General features: G+C 37.5%; 1 long non-coding RNA gene and 1 other non-coding gene across 4 annotated transcripts in view; one reads left to right on the plus strand and one right to left on the minus strand.

The window, feature by feature from the left end:
- The window catches only part of LOC111259468 (uncharacterized), a 30,286-nt gene extending 25,149 nt beyond the window's left edge, over nucleotides 1–5,137 (minus strand). For all 3 annotated transcript variants that reach the window (XR_002679648.2, XR_002679645.2, XR_002679646.2), the window contains exon 1: nucleotides 4,989–5,137. This is a non-coding gene — a long non-coding RNA (uncharacterized LOC111259468). The remainder of the gene's footprint in view (nucleotides 1–4,988) is intronic.
- TRNAR-CCG (transfer RNA arginine (anticodon CCG)) lies at nucleotides 3,811–3,883 on the plus strand. Its single transcript has one exon. It is a non-coding gene; the product is annotated as a tRNA-Arg (tRNA).
- Nucleotides 5,138–6,968: the final 1,831 nt, after the last annotated feature.

Here is a 6,968-nt window from a genome sequence, read left to right on the forward strand (position 1 = left end):
TATATATATTTTCTTTTTTCCCATTTTGATAATAATTAATGGAATATGATGGCAAATAACCTCTACACTGCTTTGAAACACTCAAAGGAAACAGCAGTGCAACGGCACTTATATATTATGTTCTTAATTCGCAGATTACAAACCGCAGGAGATTATGAATGCAATTTAAAAATAAAGTCCAGGGACAATTATAGTATCTATTGTTGCACTGTTTTTATTGGAAATATTAAAGTTCAGGTTAGTTTGACAGGTCTGTTTTCAAACTCTGTTCCGAACCCCAGCGCTTGAGCGTAGAGTTAGCAATTCGAGAGCTCAAGGCCATGTATCTACAGTCAGTGATTTCTCATCATTCTGTGGTTAGTCATGTACATGAAAATGTAATGTACGTATATGAATTCGAGGCCATGGACAGCTTCACTAGGCGCTGAAGCAGAGGAGTGAGTCTGGATAGAGCAAAGCGTGTAGACAAGGATTCAGTAGATGACCCACTTGTGCTATGGTGTACCCACACTCCCGTGCCGAAACCACGGTGATCATTGCTTAGGTTCGTTTTTGCGTTATGATATGTGAGGTGTTGACGTCTTGCATTGACCGCCAAAGGTAGGACAGCGTGTATGCTTATCTACGTGTGTTTCTATGTCTGTCTGTACAGCTGAAAGGGGTGAATATATTAAAAATGAATAGGGTGAGTAAGTATAAAGGCCCGCGCAAACTGTTCGTTCCTGGCAGCAGCAACAATGTCGACTATTACACACCAACCGCCAAGGCCGACTCAGTAGTTCTCGAGCTTTCGTGGGTCGATTCGTGTAAGTATATATATATGTGACGCTTCCGCCCGTGCGTAATTAGGTCTATATATTTATTGGAATATGATTGACATGAATGGTAAAGTAACGAACACAAAAAAACAGAGAACTTCATGTCATACTTCGTCGATCAGAAGAGTACATATGTGATACCGGGCAGAATCTGTCAAATTATTAATAAAACTGTGTAATAATATAAATTATATGAAGATAATTAAAGACTTACTTACTTTTAATTATCTGAGAAACAAATGCCCGAAAGCGTATCGTTACTTTTCATTGTTTCTTTAATCTTTTCCTCGATAATTTAAAGCACTACAAACTTATAAATATTTAAATATTTTCTATACAAGAACAAGCGAGACAAGCCTAGAAGAATACTTATTTCATACTCGTCTATTTAAACGGTCCCAGGACAACATCATCCGCTCGTATAGTCAGCATACGTTGTCTGATTCTATGTATCTCAGTAAGTCTCACCATAATGAGATGAGATTCTAAGAATAGATTAAATCATAGCTCAGCATACGGTATGCAGCGTTAGGCTCTTTTTCCATTAACCTATTTAAACCAGTTTGCCTAAGTTTATTTGTTGTCTGCAAGCACTGATCAATTTTGGAAGGATCTCAACTTCGATGAAGTTATTAACCAGTACAGTTTAGCATCTCTACAGCAGAACGATTTATTACAAAGTCGTAAGTTCTTCAACACTGGAAGCCAGCATCGTTAGCGTTATCTCTTTTTCGATGCTACTTTCCCAACGTGCTATGAAACTGTCCTGATTACGGACCAAAATTTGCTCGGATAGGATTGTAGTCCAGATTGCCTGCAATAAACGTAGAAAAGCTTTTCGTTTGCGAAACGCTATCAGCGGCAATAACTGCAACGATTAGGAACCCTGCGTTATACTTCCTTTCGCAAGTTGACCAAATAAGATGTTTAAGTCAGTCGATATCTATGCCGCTTTCATAATATCAGTTTCCTCATCGAAACAACAGTAGAACTGCTGAAAGGGTATTACTGCATCGTCTGCACCGATGATCTGCTCTAATTAGATACGTGATGCCGATTTTTAAATGGGACCGTTCAGTTCAACCCAGTTGTCTTCTGCCACTTTACAAGAAAAGCGATGACGAAAACTTTTTTTCGCTCTGTTCTTGCTAGTCCCGCTCCAGCATCGAGTCGAACGCGCGTTGTTGTCTGGGTTGCGTACAACATGTTGCCTTCGTACGACAACCAGGTGCCACAGAGGCTTTGAGGTCTCTAGGGTTTTAATGTATACCCAACATGGGGTGCTAACAGTTACCTGACGGTTCAGTTATAAGTTAATGTGTATTTGATTACTCATAACCACATTTCGCCAGCTTACAGTGCTAGAATGAAAAGGATCAAACAATATACACAATGTAATGATTATTAACACAATTAATTTTCGTTGAACTGTGTAATACAACATATCTCCAATTTTATTTAGACATAATTTAACAGAACCTAATATCAACGTATCTCTTTATGCTGTATTTTATTCATCTCAATCTCTATGCAATAGACTTTCACTATTAGCAAAGTAAAATAATGAAAAAAAGTCGAATTTGTTCGTGCTTATTGCACTCATTTTTCCAAGGCTATCAAGCGCAGTTTCTAAGTAATTTAAAAACACTCGGTACACTTCGCTTCATATTTTGATACCTTAGATACCTTCGTCTTAAAAATACAAATAACAGTGCTGTCGTTTACTTATACCGTAGCTGCCTATTTAAATGTCTACTTTAAAGTCTAAGTAACATTGAAATAGTAAACAGTGCTGATTGTGAAGAAGCGACCTGTACTATTTAAGGTGCTACCTGACTTTAGCAGACGACAATCGCCACATGTGAAGAAGCGACCTATACTATTTAAGGTGCTACCTGACTTTAGCAGACGACAATCGCCACATGTGAAGAAGCGACCTATACTATTTAAGGTGCTACCTGACTTTAGCAGACGACAATCGCCGCATGTGAAGAAGCTATTCATTAAGAAACAGTTCCATACATGCACGTTGTGCGCTATATCAAGTAGTGCAGGCTAGCGTAAAAAACGTAACCAGCTTTAATATCGCTGGGCAATCTTTTCGACGAACGTCATAAGGCAGATGAAACCTACCATTGGGATTTCGTAGTAGTTCTGACTATTGTGCAAAAGGTAAGTGGCCCTCTGAAGGCTACATAAATATTTCATGGACTTTTTTGAAAACAGAATGAAGCGTCGGTGAAATTTTGATGTTGATTATATTCATGCGTGTTTTTCAATCAAGAGTATTTGAAAAATTTTGTAACTGTCTCGCTAGCTGATATTACTAATCGAAATGCACTCAGACAAATTTCCATAGACGTACTGTCTTATATGTGTAGCAAAGTTTTGCAATAGTAGGTGCTTCTAAAATCACGTAGATACAAAAACTCATCACGTTGTTCGGCCATGTTTCTCGAATCTAAATTGTTGAATTGAATTTTTCATTGTTGTCCTTTCAATATGGATAGGTTTATCTTCATCTATAATTGCTACAGTTAAATGCTGACAATTTGGGTCAGATCCCGCAGTATTCTAAATAAAGATGCATAATTTTATTCCCAGATTTTATCTAAGAAAAGCTAGAATATCAAGGGGAATTTTTAGCCCAAAAAAAGAACAAATAGGTTTGAAATGACTAGACTGCTATTATATTTTAACAGTATGCTTAAGCGGCCACTTGAAAAGAAATATGATTATTAAATGCTTTTCAATCTGATTTCAAGATAAAACGCCCATCATCAATCTCCTTTCTATTTGCCTTATATTTAAAACGTCGCAAGTATGGCGCACATGGCCAACGCGTCTAGCTTAGCGAAATAGTTTTAATGACGTAAAATGGCTACGTCGTTCATGTAACAAAGCGGATACACAAATACTTTTCCGGAAAAAAATGGGAACGGGTGTCATACTATCATAATTGATTACATTCAGAGTGTCGGCGCGTTCGCGTGCACTCGTGGCCTAATGGACAAGGCGCCAGCCTCCGGAGCTGGAGATTGTGGGTTCAAGTCCCACCGAGTGCGCCTCGGCTTTTATGTAAATATATCTGCTATTTTTCTCAAAACAGTTCCCTTTGAAAAACATTTCAGCTTTTTGGGTTATATAAAATGTTAATCGTTGTGGAAGACTTTTATTAGAGGATGCCGATGCTGATCGAATGCGGTTCGCGCTAGCCACTGAATTCACGGAAATTCTAGTCTACCAAACTACATCTTCTTATTTTCAAGTTGTTCTATTATGCCTAAAACTGGTTTGTTCGACTTTCAGATAGTTTGCTTTGTACTCAACCTGCACGCACGAAAGCAAATCCTTCAACGTAGGAAAATGTAACTATCCTCTATGATAATTGGCGTAACTCCTACAAAACATCAAATTATATGTAAAGTGTAAAAGTTAATAAAGCGGCTAAAGTCAATAACGCTGACTGTGATCAATAGTCTGAAAGTTCATTAGTTAGGTAAAATCGACATTGCAATCGGTTGTTGTATCTTAGTGCTGTGGCCTGTTGGCACATATCCGATCGACTACAAGTACTTATCTTCCGAAACAAGCTCTACCATTTGTGTAGCGCGTGTGTGACAGGTAAAAGCAGAAATCCGACGATGATTTGTGCTTCACGCTGCTGCTTCTAGTGAGTGACTTCCTTAGGTCTGTCATAGCTAATACAACCAAAATAAAACATTTGCATTTATGGCGTTTAACTATGGTGTTTTCAAACCAAACACTTATATATATATATATATGTCATTTGAAGACAAACAATCTGAAATAATATAGTAGACACTAGAAGGTCTTTGTAATTTATTGGGGCACGACTCAAGCTAAAAGATTCGTCAGCATTTTTTTTTATTAGTCGGTAGTAAAACGATCTCTCAATGATCGTCATAACGTGACTAACTACCGGCGAGGTTTTGACTTATCGTAGCTTCCTGAAACGGAAGCAGTTAGATTTTTATTAAGGTTCTAAATCGATGGAAGCCGTTCCACACTCATCATCACATCGTAACGCTGCACTGTAGGTGCACGTTTTTTTTTGTTAAAAACATATTTATAAAAATTTTCTCGAAAACGGCACTTCGTGTATGTTCAGCGTTATAGATATCTAAAAAAAAAAAAACTGTTGAATACCTTATAAGTGCTCGAAGTGAACATTTGTAGTAGAATGGACAGTTGTCACAAGATTTCTTCCTCACTACTATTTTAGTTATACTTAATTAACCATATTTTAGCAAAAGAAGAATGAGTTGACCTAAGCAATTTTCGGTCTTGGAATACTGTGAGGTCTCGTAAACTAGGTAAGAGCTAGCAAGGAAGTCAGTCATTTAAGAACTCGATGCGAAGACGTCATTTATGGCACTGACATCGACAATCATATGGCGTTATCATTGTGGCTCCTACAAAGGGGTGGAGCTGCGCTCATCGTAAAACTAGGAAAAGTCTGTGCTGTCACGTCGCGTATGTCATTTTGTATAATTATAACCACTCTGTCGACTGTAAACAAAATATGTAGCTTTTACATTGAAAAATATGTTCTTATTGGCCATCTAAAAGTTTTATCATTGTCTCTGGTTGTATCATTCTCTAACGTGTTGGGAATCGAACAGTGCGTACTGATTTTGTAACTATTACAAAAACATCCACAGTCTCTCTGAGTGTCATTCTGTGATAAACGTTTACAATCCTTTTTTCGATATAAGAGGGTCTAGCGATTCCGTCAATGACGAATGTTGATCAACGACAACATCACCTTGAAACATAACCTTGTAACTTTGTTTAGAAAAAAGGGGTTTCTAAAATAATCACTTTACGTTGATTCCATAATGCCCTCCGTGCCTTAATAAATTTCCGTGTATTGCACTGATACAAATATAGATAATGCATAACATTATAATTTTAGTACAAGCATTAATTTTTTAAAGGTCTTTCATCCTGTACACAACATATCATCATTTGGAGCGACGAAACAGTTCAGCTCTTGAAGTTGAAACGCATTATAACTAACAACAGCCATAAGCAGGCCGGAGTACTAATTTCGAAAAACATTTTGAATGTGAGAACCTCTAATTGCTTCCTCTTTATTTTAATATCCATATGACACCTGGGGACGTCTCACTACGAAAGTTGTTAATCGTGACTAATTATTTAGATAAACAAACAGGGATCCAAAGACTCAGACAAGACTAAAAAACAAAAGGAATCCGATCGTCTAACTTAAAGTACATTTTACCAAAAATATTTAATAAAGATTATTTCTGTTAATATAGATCCCGTCACTTGGACAATTATCTCTGAGTAAAATGTAGAATGGCCTTTTGACAGAGCACGGTAAAAATTGATACCTTAAGCGGGGGCGGTGTCATAAATCTTTGTGCCCTTTAATGCAAGCATTGAGGTCCAGGCAAACCGAGAAGCTACTTCAGAGGCGGTAGATTTTTTCATAGCTTCATTACATCAGCATGCAGTTATTAAAGGTTAGTCTGAGTTCTTTAAAATTAGTTCCAGCTTTGAAGTACTAGGCAGGGTCAGTCGTGTCGAAAAAATGTCAGGTTCGGTACGCAAAAATGGCTGATTGAAACAAAATTTTGCCCATTTCATCGACAAATAAATATTCATCGATATAATATTGGATTTAGCCACGATACAACAAGAATATTACTCAGAAATACTCAGATATTTCCTAAATAAGTTTTCGATCTCGAAGACTTGTCCTACGAATCCCAGCTCCCACGATGTTGCCGTCGTATTTGAAAGCCTTACGAATGTTTATTATCATCGAGAAGGTATATCAAATCGCATAACTCCTATTCCAAAACATGGCTGGAAGAAGGCGTTTCCTCTCGGTCTTTAAAGCCGTCTTCTGATCTGATGGAAGAAAAAAGATCCACTTTGAGTTAATTTCCGTTTAATATATATATCAACACTGTGTTGATGTCAACACTCGGCTCTCCCTCTTGACCTATTTATCTCATTAGGAAACTTCGGCCAGATTACTGCCACCACACGATCGCTTGCGGTTCATGAAGGTACCCCTCTATTAGGTAAAGATTTGGTACCAGGTTCGTGATACACAGGAGAGTAAATATCAGTTGTTTCCATCGTATTATATTG

This window comes from Varroa jacobsoni, unplaced genomic scaffold (assembly GCF_002532875.2).
Source record: "Varroa jacobsoni isolate VJ856 unplaced genomic scaffold, vjacob_1.0 scaffold_336, whole genome shotgun sequence".
Lineage (NCBI taxonomy): Eukaryota > Metazoa > Arthropoda > Arachnida > Mesostigmata > Varroidae > Varroa > Varroa jacobsoni.